Source organism: Lotus japonicus, chromosome 4 (assembly GCF_012489685.1).
Source record: "Lotus japonicus ecotype B-129 chromosome 4, LjGifu_v1.2".
Lineage (NCBI taxonomy): Eukaryota > Viridiplantae > Streptophyta > Magnoliopsida > Fabales > Fabaceae > Lotus > Lotus japonicus.
In genome coordinates, this window is record NC_080044.1 from 34,578,834 (window position 1) to 34,590,720 (window position 11,887).

The 11,887-nt window shown below is 44.1% G+C and overlaps 1 long non-coding RNA gene across 1 annotated transcript; it reads right to left on the bottom strand.

Moving 5' to 3' along the window:
• Window positions 1-842: 842 nt before the first annotated feature.
• On the bottom strand, window positions 843-1,766 carry LOC130714361 (uncharacterized). The gene is made up of 2 exons (XR_009011262.1): window positions 1,163-1,766; window positions 843-1,015 (listed from the first exon to the last, which is right to left on the bottom strand). It is a non-coding gene; the product is annotated as an uncharacterized LOC130714361 (long non-coding RNA).
• Between the last annotated feature and the right edge of the window lie 10,121 nt (window positions 1,767-11,887).

Consider the following 11,887-nt stretch of genomic DNA (forward strand, 5'->3'; position numbering starts at 1 on the left):
TAAACTAACAGATCTCTAAATTCCATCTACCAATTTTGAAATTAACAACTATCAATTAAATATTCCAAATTTTCAAATTTCTTGAACTCCTTGAATAAGAACTAAACTGCAAAAGATTGCATGTGATTAATTAGACTAATAGCTGCATTAAATATCTGTTAAGTCACAATCGAATGAATGATTTTTAGACACACATAATAAAAATACAAAGAGTACATCATGTGAAAGTGTGAGTGTGTGAGAAGAGGGAATATATGGTCCATTTTATCTCTTCTCATGCTATACACACGCACACATGCTAGAATACCTTTAAGATAGCAATTAAGAAACATGCCAGTTCTATAAATTCCATCTACCACCAATGTTTGCAGAAACAGCCAAATAAATAATCTTGTATACATTGCCCTCAACCAATTTGAGTGGATATAATATTTGTATTTTGTGTAAGCTAATCCATAAGGTTCATATTTATACATGAATGTGAGCAGCAGGTTCGTAACAAACCTATTTGCTGTTGCCACAAAAAAAGATATTAAAACATATAAAATAAACTAACTCTATCTCCTAACTCTTTAGTAGAGAACAGAATCTGATTAAGACTAACAGAATGAACATAATTTTATCAAAGACTAAATCTATCTCATAAATCAACCAAAAACACATAATATCTTATCTTATCTCTTATTACTAACCTTGTTAGTCAAGCACCAAAAACAGAAACCAATCTCTGTCTTGTATACATTGCCCCTAACCAATTCAGTTCTGAATTTACTTTTTTAAATGCACAAGATGAGACATAAGTATGAAGAATCAAATGGACAGATGATAAGTTAGAAACAAAATGAATGAAAACTACATTACACGAATCATTGAATTGTAATCTGAAGTGCATCAACCTTTCACTCACAACATCGCTAGAGCAAAAAATACAGCAATAGCAGATATCAAATACTGAAGGCTTGACACTTGCAGGTTCATACTTGCTCCAAATGGGATTAAAGGTCCAATTGAGATCCTATACAACAAAATAAATTTGAAGCCTCAATTTTCACATCCTATACAACAAAATAAATTTGAATTAAATGAATGTAGAAATTGAAGGACACCAACTATAGATATAAAACAAAAACAGGACAAAGCCATAAAAGACATTATAACTCACAACAAATTGAGATGCAGTAACAATTGAGGATGAGGATGAGCAAACAGCAAAACAATGGGAGTATTTATAGAGATGGAAAATGGAAAAACCAATTACTCTATACTCTATAACCAGTAGGAGATAATTTAAATCTTAATAGGGTAACTATTTGAATGATGAATCAAGTATGTCATCTTATTGGAAACGTGAAGATTGGTGTAAAAGAAGTGCTACAAAATTGGCTCCAGTACAATGCTCGACTGACATGATCCAGCTCATGGATGACGAAATCTGTCTGCCATGATCTTGGCTTCTCACTCTGGCCTCACCTAACACGAAAGAGTGCAGCCTTCCACCTTCATCTGATACAATCTTTCATCTCTTTCTGCGGTGATCGGCGGTGCCAGGGAGATGAAGGTGACGTGAAGAAGGAAATAAAAACCTAACCCACCTCATGAACAGTTCTCTGGGCTGTGTTGATGATGCGAGATGATGGAGATGGTTGCTAAAGGCTGAGCTGTGTTGCCGTGTTGGATGGGTTGGAAGCAAGAGAAGAAGTTGGAAGAAGGTTGATGATTTGAGATGACAGAGATGATTGAGAAAGACCGAGCTGTGTAGCCGTGTAGGTACTGGACTTGGGCTAGAGCCCATTAAAATAGGAAGGCAAAAAGGAAATCAAGAAAAAATATAAATAAAAACCAGGATAAGATGATGAACGGTGGAGACTTGAGATTGAAATTGAAATCAATGGCCAAGATGAAAAGTTCTCTTATGAATAGTGAATTCATGTCTCTCTTTTAAGGTGTAGTAGATAAGATGACACGTAAGACAAAATGCTGAGCTGGATAAGGTTTTTAGAAGTATAACTGTTGAGGTTGCAGCGCCATACTCCGTGCTTCACAATTACTATATTATAATAGATAGATACCTCTATATATCGAGTAAAATTTTCTTGCATTTTAAATTCTTCAAGGATTTTGGTATTTTCGACACATAATTTATATGTAAATAAAGTCCTTCAAAGACTTCCAAAGTCCTTTGAAGAATTTCAAATTAACATTATATCCATGAAAGTTGTGTCACAAGATGAGCAGTGCATTTCATAAATTACTTTAACTCATATTTATTGCATGGAAAAACTTAGTAGTTTTGACATCTTCACATGTCTGGATTACTACTGATCCAAGCAATATCTAACAACAATGTTTATACTACTTCTTATATTTCTATACTTTGATACCAATTTAGGAGGAGATAAAGGGAGCAGAAAGCATGATATCATCCGCCAATGTGAGACTCTGGGCCTATTTGATTGTGTTTTAAATTTTCTTGTTTCCAAAACTATTTTGTAAAACAATTTTGAAAACAATTTTTGAAAATAAGAAATGAAAAAAACTTGTTTGGTAATATTATTTCAAAAACAGTTTTAGAAATAAAAAAACAGAAAAACTTGTTTCATATACTTGTTCTAAAAACATGTTTTTAGATGAAAAAAATCAAAATTCTTGTTTTGTTTTATGTTTTATTTTATCATATGATACTTAAAACGTTATGGAGATACCCACGACCTTGCCATTGAAACAAGAAGCAATCTTGGTTATATGTTAAATATCTGTTGTAATTCTTCACGACTCTAAGTCAGACATTAGTGCATAACAAAGCAATTTAAATAGCATTGTGTACAAGTGTTTAACAATGATCATGGGATCATTACTTTTTTATAAAGATGAAAGTGAGAGGCCAGAGGGATAAGTCATAAGACCTGATGTACATTGATTCATGCTCAGCAAAAATCAAATGAAGAAAAGGGACCGCAAACTGGAACTACAGGCAATCAGACATAAAGCAAAGATTTAAAAGGTAGCATAAATGAGACAATCTGGTTCAGCAAAGGGCTTCCTCCTCCAATTCGTTTTTCCTTTTGACAGGGTAGATCGTAAAACTTCATCCTTCATCATCTCCCACCTCAACCCTGGCAGTTGCATACAAATCCATATGAGTTTCACTACAAATAATCTCCAACTTCCATGAAACCAAACCATTTTCCCTCTTGCAAGAACCAATTCTGTTCTGCACTGGACTGGGCGAGACCCAGGGTCCCTCGCCCAGGAGCGCTGGCCTAAGGGGAGGAGCGGACCAGGGACTTGGGCCTTCATCCCGGAGGCCCAACTGGCCCATTAGAATTATTTAGAGGCGCTAAGCCCAAATCCCCCAACTGTAAATAGGGGAGGGATACCAAATGTTAGGGACTCTTAGCTCATTTGAGAAATAACAAACTTGAAATTCAGTTGACCTCTCACTCTCTAAGCAGTTACGCTCTCACTCTCTAGGAATCTCACATCACGTTCCTTACACTTTGGGTACTATACCTCATCTCAATGTTCATGAAGGAACATTTGGCGCCGTCTGTGGGGAACGGTAGATTTCGATTCCCGGACTACGTGGATCGCAATTGGATTTAGAGAAGTTCGATTCTCTATGTGAATTTTCTTCAGTTTTCAGTTTTTCGCTTGAAGTTCTCCGGTTCATTAACCAAGATCGATGGAGACACGTCGTCGACGACGCGACGAAGATCAGGAGCGGCGGCGCGGTTCGCCTCCATGTCGCGTGACAGGCAGGCCGCGACGCGAGCAAGTTCGCCGTGAAGAAACCGATTAATTAACTCCTCCTCCGCCACCACCCCCACCTCCTTCTCCAACGCCTCCGTTACCTTCTCCGCCAACTTCACCGGAGCAGCAGAGATCACCAGCGCACTCACTCGAAGCTTCGGGGGAGGAGACTCTGACACCTCAGGCACCGATCTCCGACCAAGATTGGAGGCGCTTGATTCGTAGTGTTGACAAGAACAACTAGAGTATTATCGTTCCGAGCAACATGATGAAGGGGAGCGCGAAGCGGAGGCCATAGCTGAATTCAAGCCGTTCTCAGCGGCAGTGAGAGAGGTCGCTATACCAGATAACATGAACAATATTGTCCTTGAAACCTATAGCTGGAAAGCTGATCCCAAGGAGCACCTGTTATATTTCAATACAAAGATGGTGATCAGTGTCGCTTCCGACGCTGTGAAGTGCAGGATGTTTCCAGCTACGTTCAAAGGCACAGCCATGGCGTGGTTTACCACGCTACCCCGAGGGTCCATCACTAATTTCCGTGACTTCTCATCAAAATTCATTGTCCAGTTTTCCACCAGTAAAACCAAGCAAGTGACAATCGAGGATCTCTACAACGTCCGCCAATCCGAGGGCGAGACTCTTAAGCAGTACGTAAAACGATTCAGCGCAGCATCAGTAAAAATTGAGGAGTTAGAGCCGCACGCCTGTGCGCGTGCCTTCAAGAATGGGCTGCAGCCGGGGAAGCTAAATAGCAAGTTGAGCCGCAAGCCGGCTCGGTCTTTGGCAGAGATTCGGACGCGAGAAAACACCTACATTCTGGACGAGGAGGATGATGCTTTCAAGCGAAGGCGCGCGAAAAGGAGAAAGACGACGAACAAGAAGACGCTTCGCCAGAAGATAAACGGAGTAAGGAGAGAGGAAAGGGTAGCAAAAAACGAGACAGGAAGGTGAGGACAAGAGAGAAGGTTGCGAAGGAGCCGTTATATCCCAAGAGAGAAACTTTTGAGCACCGCAGACCGTGGCATCAAGCTGACCCTCGCCGGCGAGAAGAGTCAGGGAGGAGTCTAAATGCACATTTGACGGAGTCGCTTCGAGAGGTCAAGGCAACCCATGCGGTTGAGGAAAGCGAGAAAGAGTCTGACCCGCCCCGGGTGGCGCTGGATAAAACGAAGTGGTGCGAGTATCACCGCTCGGCGGGCCACGACATGGGAGATTGCTTTACCCTGAAGAACGAGATTGAGAGGCTCATTCGAGCGGGACGATCGCAGATGAACGACCGTGGCGATCGGTGGAATGGAGAACGACAGCAAGGGAACCTGTAACACCCTCTAAACCCCCGCGTAAATATTATAACATAAATCAGAGTAAAATGCATAACTAAGAGGGTATCACATTTAATCTCCAAAACCATAAATCAAAACACATGTCATGCTCATAATAAATATATAAATTTCCAAACTTAGTGTCATAACGTCATATGCATAGCACAGCGGATTTATTTTTCACTCCAAACTAAAACATAATCCAAAAATAAATAAAGAGAGTTCACAAAATAACTCCTAACATCAAGGTTCAAACTAAGCGTTTCCCCGGTGTTACATAATAGAGCATGACTCCCATCACTAAAAGCATATCTAAAAGACTAGCTCCTCTGACTAACCCTCGCGAGAAGCTCCACTGTCCTCGGTCCCTGAGCGATGTCGCATAGAACATCATTCCAACAGAAGGGTGAGAACTCATATCATATGGATAAGCATAATAATAAGTAATGCGAAAGCTTATAAAAATTATCCATAAATCTCTCATACATAATTAAGAAAATATATCATAAAATTTAATATAATCAATTAATTTTCAAAGTATGCCAATACTCCATAATCATAGCTCAGACAAAGCAAATATAAATATTGTCAATTACCACAACAACAAAATTCTCCAAAGATATTGCAGTTAACTTTAATTAACATCAATAACTCCCTACAGTAACTTATATGACTCAAGTGTGACTCTGTGCAAATGTCTTTGGTACCAAAGTTGTTATCCTTAGCGGTATCACCGCGTCCACTCCAGACAGATAACCACCAATAAAGCCCTCGCTCTAGGCTTCAAAACCACTACAGTTTTGGGACAAGTCACTAGCCTCCACGAGAACTAGCAAACATTGTCTCTTGACAACTATGCAGTGTATTGTGCTCAACTCAACCAACATATGCATATTCAGACCATCTCCAAGTCTTAATTATTTTAGCATATTCATCACCAGTTCAACAATACGAAATCATCACCAATTTTACAAAACATAACAACTGAACACATAACATCAATTCTTTTTTTAATAAAAACAGCACCGAAATAGGCCAAGAATTGGCAAAAGAATTAATTCTAGTAATGCAGAACACTGCAACTCACCCAAGAACCAATACAAACCCAACTAAATAACCCAAGAATCAAAGAAACTAAAATTCAAGAATCCAAGAAACCCAAAAGCGGACAGAAACAATGGGGCCAACGCACCAAAAACACCCACGCACAAGACAATAGTAGCAGCTCTCCATATCAGCAATAGAAACCCACCTAGAACACCCCTTTCAAACATATATTTGAATGAAACATATAGTACTCTGATTACCAAACAATCGAACCATGTGAATTCAATGGAGACAATTTACTTTATAATATTCAATGTGGAAACATATGATTATACAGATTCTCGCTTAGCAATTCGAAAAAGAAGAAACAATCCAACTATATAATTAATATATAAAAGAACCATGTTCATATTCATTCCAGCAACGGTTTTCATCAATTTTCATTCGCGAACCAATAACGATTCACAAATTGTGAAACACGTATGGCTAACAAAATCAATCAAATTAATCTCACTACTATACCAATCCAAAAAGAGATTAGTTCAAACCCTTACCTCTTGAAGATCAAAGTCTAGGTTTTCTTTTCTTTTCTCCTCTCCTTCTTGCTTTCACGCTCTCTCCCTTTTCTGTTCTGCTCTTTTAATTCTGATTTCTCTATCTTTCTTTTCTCTTTCTATTTAACTCACAATTACTCACTCTAACCCTAAAACCCCTTTTAATTAAATCTTATGTAATTAAATAATATAATTTAAATATTATACTCCCTCCATATATCACTTAAACACCTTATTATATTACAAAATCACCTATTTATTCAAGCTACTATATAACCCAATAATAATTAAAATAAATTAATAAATATTCTACTAATCGGAAAACGGGGTGTTACAGAACCGGTACAAAGGAGGCCGTCAGCAGGATGACCGCAGGCGAGACGATCGCCGACGTACGCCAACCGCTGACAAAAAGGAAACACTGGCAACAAGGAAGAAGGGGGCGGAAGAAACCTTTAATAAAGACCTTGAGCCGCCAGTTGGGACAATAAACACAATCGCGGGTGGCTTCGGTGGAGGCGGGGACACAGCGTCAACAAGGCGAAGGCACGTGAGAGCAGTGACATCAGTGCAACAGTATGAAACTCTATTCGGTTTCCAGCATCTAGATATTGTCAGCAGATTTCGAAGGGATCAAGGCACACAAAGACGATCTCGTGGTTGTAATGATAAGGATTAACAGTTTCAATGTGCGGCGGGTTCTTTTGGACCAAGGAAGCTCCGCTGATATCATCTACGACGATGCTTTTGATCAATTAGGATTGACGGACAAAGATTTGATGCCCTATACAGGAACGTTGGTAGGCTTCTAGGGCGAGCAAGTATGGGTACGCAGGTATGTAGATCTGGACACAGTCTTTGGTATCGACGATAACGCCAAGCTACTCCGCGTAAGGTATCTTGTGTTGCAGGTTATGGCATCCTACAACGTCATCATTGGACGGAACACACTCAATCGCCTCTGTGCAGTAATTTCGACGGCACACCTGGCGATGAAATATGCGCTGATGAGTGGAAAAGTGGGAAAAATTGTAGTTGATCAAAGGAGGGCGAGAGAATGTTACAACAACTGTCTCAGCCTGTATGGAAAGAAAGGAGCTGGCGAGGGACACAGGTGTCATGAGGTTGAGGTCTTCCAAGGTAATCAAGGCATGCAAGGGGGGCCGAAGCAGGGGGTTGATAGGAGGATAGCAAGATCAGGGAGCAACCAAGGACAGGTCAGGATAGATGACAGGACGGGCAAAGATGGACAGTTCACGGACGCTCATGCAGAGGAGCGTTGGGCGAGTGTGATTGCAGATTTAGAGGCGTATAAATTCAGCAGGGGGTATTAGCGATCAAGCCCAGGTTCACGGTTAGTCAAGAGAGACGCTTAGAGAAGCTGGTACAGGACAACTTTGACCCTTTCAGCTGGAGCTCGAAGGACCCAGAACTCTGGGAACTGCCAATGTTCAGGAAACCGAGTCTCTCGAATTCAGGGCGAGATGAGCAAAAGGGAAAAGGAATCACGATTCAAGGAATGGGTCAGAGAATCGTCCAGCAAGGCAGCGACGAGAAAAAAGATAACAGGGCGCCCAAGCGGTTTAAGGACAAGAGGAAGGCGAGGAAAAGGAGCCCGGTGAGTCGTCGCCCAGGTAAAGCGAAAAGAGAGTCAAAATATTGGAAGCCTGTGGGTTCAGTAGTTTTCAAACCAGGGACGTCCAAGCGCGACAAGCAGAAGGGCAAGATAGGAGAAGTCCCTCGTTGTCACGAGGCGGGCATGGAAGGAAGCCAGCCCAAAAATAATGATGAGTGGATAACGAGCACGTCAGGCTCGAAAGATGTGGTGATGGGGATGATACTTTGACCCGAGGGGCTGGAAGCGGAAGAGTGTGGAAAGCAGGGCCGAGGACGCAGCAAAGGAAGCAGGGCCGAGGACACAGCAACAAAACCAAAAATTTGGACAAAAAATAAAGATGCACTCTTTTTCTCCGCCACGGGAGTTTTTTAATGAGGCATCCCTCCCATGTAAAACTTTTACAAATCAAATACAAAAGGATATTCTCAAGTAATACTCCTTGCTGGACTACAACACGACCTTGATGTCTGGGGATCGCTCCGGGAAAGTCCGACGCGAACCGCTGCTACTTAGACAGCAACTCAACTAACATGTCACGTTCGCCCGGTGGGAAAAATTCCCTGAAGGTGGCAATCCCAACACGACCTTGATGTCTGAGGATTGCTCCGGAAAGTCCGGCGCGAATCGCTGACCTCTCGTTGGCGATGTGTGCGGGTAGGCTCCTTGTCCGAGGACAAGCAGTTTATCCCAAAAGTCTCCCCGAAATGTGGGCAAATGAGACCTCCCCGAAATATGGGCGAGAACAAAAACTAGGCATAAGTCTGGGTAAACCTATATGGCCATTGGGTCCCTAGCACCGTAAGCCCCTGCCGGGATAAAACCGGCGATGCCGCACCTGCTCTTACGGGAAATATTGGTGTGAAGGAGAAAGCTTCAGTCCAAGGCTGAGCTAAAGTCCTAGTTTCGCTAGCGCACATTCAAAATCGCTACACGAGCACATAATGCAAAGCCCGAAGGGCACAAGGGCGCGAACGAGGAGAGAAATGGACAAACGAAATCGCAGCAAATTTTCATTAAATAACGTGGGGTGATATTAATTACAAAAAAAAAGGGTAAGAGAAAAATCAATACAAAATATTCACACTACATTAACGTCTTCTGCTTCTCCTGTGTTTTCAGTAGCCGCAAAATATGCAGCATTGAAGCCCGGGGGATCGTCCGGGCCGACCAATCCCTGGGGGGTGACCTTCTTTAAAGCTCCCGTCCCGTTGAGGTCAATCCCCGCATAAAGATGTTAAACTTGAGCTTTGGCGAGGAAGAAACCACGACCACGCTCTTCCACGGCCTCAGCAGCAGCCCTGACCGCCAGCCTTGCCCGGAGAGTCCTGACCTCAGAATCCACACAGTATTCTGCATCCGCAACAGCTTTGGCCTTTGTTTCTAATTCAGATCTCACCTCGGCGAGAGATTCGTTCGTCGACCCCAACTCACTTTGAAGGAACGCGATCTCTTTGTCTTTGATGAGGTAGGCAGCCTTGCCCGCGGCAATCGCCTCAGCCTTGGCCTTCAATTCCTGCTGCAAATCGTCCCGCTCGCCCTCCAGCTCCTTCGTTCTCTCTTCACAAGCGGACAAGTCCTCCTCGCGACAGCTCATCTCGATACCCAAATTGTTCAGCTTAGTCATTTGGGCCGCTACCTGGGTCAGCAACTTGTGACGCTCGCCATGCGCTTCGGGTGTGGCGTGACGGTAACCCTCACCCCTCTGGCGGAGCTCTTCAGCTTCAGCGGATGTGGCTGAATCCTGCGACAACCTGGCAAAGAGACACCCTGCACGCAAAAGGCACGAGATGGCTTCTCGCGCCACATCATCAAGGTCAGGAGTCTCAGTTCCTCTCATGCTGCCAAGGAAAGGGTCAGTTAGCATAAAGTCAACAGGGGAGGGCTGCTAATTTGAAACAAAGCATGTCTGCTCATCAACAATTGAGTGACTAGCGGCGGGGGAAGAATTGCAAAGCGGAAGCGAGGTAGTGGGAGTTTGATCTTCATTGCTGTCACTCATGGTGGGAACGGGGGAGACCCTAGGTGGGCTTGCCTCAGCTTGATGACATAAACGGTCAGGAGAGAGGGTCGTTTGGGGAGCACCAGAGGGAGCGTCTTCAGAAGCATGTTGATCAGTGGTGACTTCCTCAGGAAAGGGCGAGGACCCCGCATCGCCCATGGGGTCTGGCTTTTCCCCGCCCACCAGGTCTTGGCGAGGGGCAGATGTTTCGCCAGCCCTGGGTCTCTTGGTTTTCTACTTTTTCTTTTTTGACTTTTGAGGAGAGGGGGTCGCGACCCTCGATTCTTCATTTGTGCCAGGGGCGACCCTTTTGGACTTTCGGGATTTTCTAGTTGGAGAAGGTTGGACAACATCGCCGGTAGACATCGGAGCCGGCTCGTTAATCTCCAGCGGAAGGATGGGGTCTGGTATTGAATCGCCAGACCCCGGGGCAACGATGCTTGGGGTCGCCACGATCGTTTCAGAAGGGGCAGCACAGGATCTTCTGACCCGTTTCTTTTGAGGGGAAACGACGACCTCGGCATCAGCATCCGCGACAGCACGTTTCCTCTTAACCCCGTTAGTATTAAAAACGGGAGGAAACTCAGGTGAGTCAGCAGCTAGGGCGCGCTTGAGAGCGACTTCGGTGAAGTTCATTCCTCCTAGAAATGAGCGGAGGGTGTTTTTGCGAGCGGCTTCAAGCAACTGTGAGCACTCAAGGATGGGGAGCCCAGCGAAAAAGCCCAGGGTGGCTTTATCTTCATCACTCAGCGATGTATCAAATGGTTGCGGGACATCGCGAGGACTCTCGGTCCAGTAGAAAGGGAACAGAGCGGTCTCGTCCCGGCGGGTGAAAGCTTCAGGGTAGGTAGGCTGTACGAGTATGCGGAAATACCGGCACCCGGGTCCCTTCTTGATGTTTCTCTTGTAAGGGCAGAGGCGCTGCCGGCCCGTACGAGATTTCAGAGAGACCCACCCAGGAGTCGGGGTCTTCAAGGATTTTGGCTCCACGCCGTAGAAGTAGAAAAAATGGGAGGTTTTTGCTTCAAGACCAACGGCGTCGTAGAGAATCTCAAAGCACCGAATGAAGGCCCAAGCGTTCAAATGAAGTTGGCTTGGGGCTACATTAATTTCCCTCATAACCTGGCAGAGGAAAGGGGAGAAGGGTAGTTTGATCCCCAAGTCGAGGTAGAGGTACTCGTATACCTAAAAGAAGTGGGGTTGCTTCATGCCTTGTTCGATTGTGCAGTGCTGCCAGGGACGGCGGATTTCCAAGCCCCGACCGGTGATGAGGACATCTTCGAGGGACTTCTCGTGGCAAAGTCTGCCGGCCTGGCGGACTGTCTCAGCAATAGACTTGTCAGTGGACTGCTCAAAAGGTTGGCTGATGGCCTCCTGAGTGGGGTCTTGAGTTGTGGACTGGGGTAAGGTGGTGAAAATTTGGTGCCAGAAAGCGTTATTTGCATCTTCAGTAAGGGGAAATCCCCCTGAGGGGGGAGGGTTAACCGGAGAAAGAGATGCGGGAGCAGCGCTGCGGGATCGAGAGGATCCTTTGGTTCGGTGTTGGGGAGTCAGTTTTGCCAGGAAGAGGGTGATAGTTTGTCAATTTCAGCAG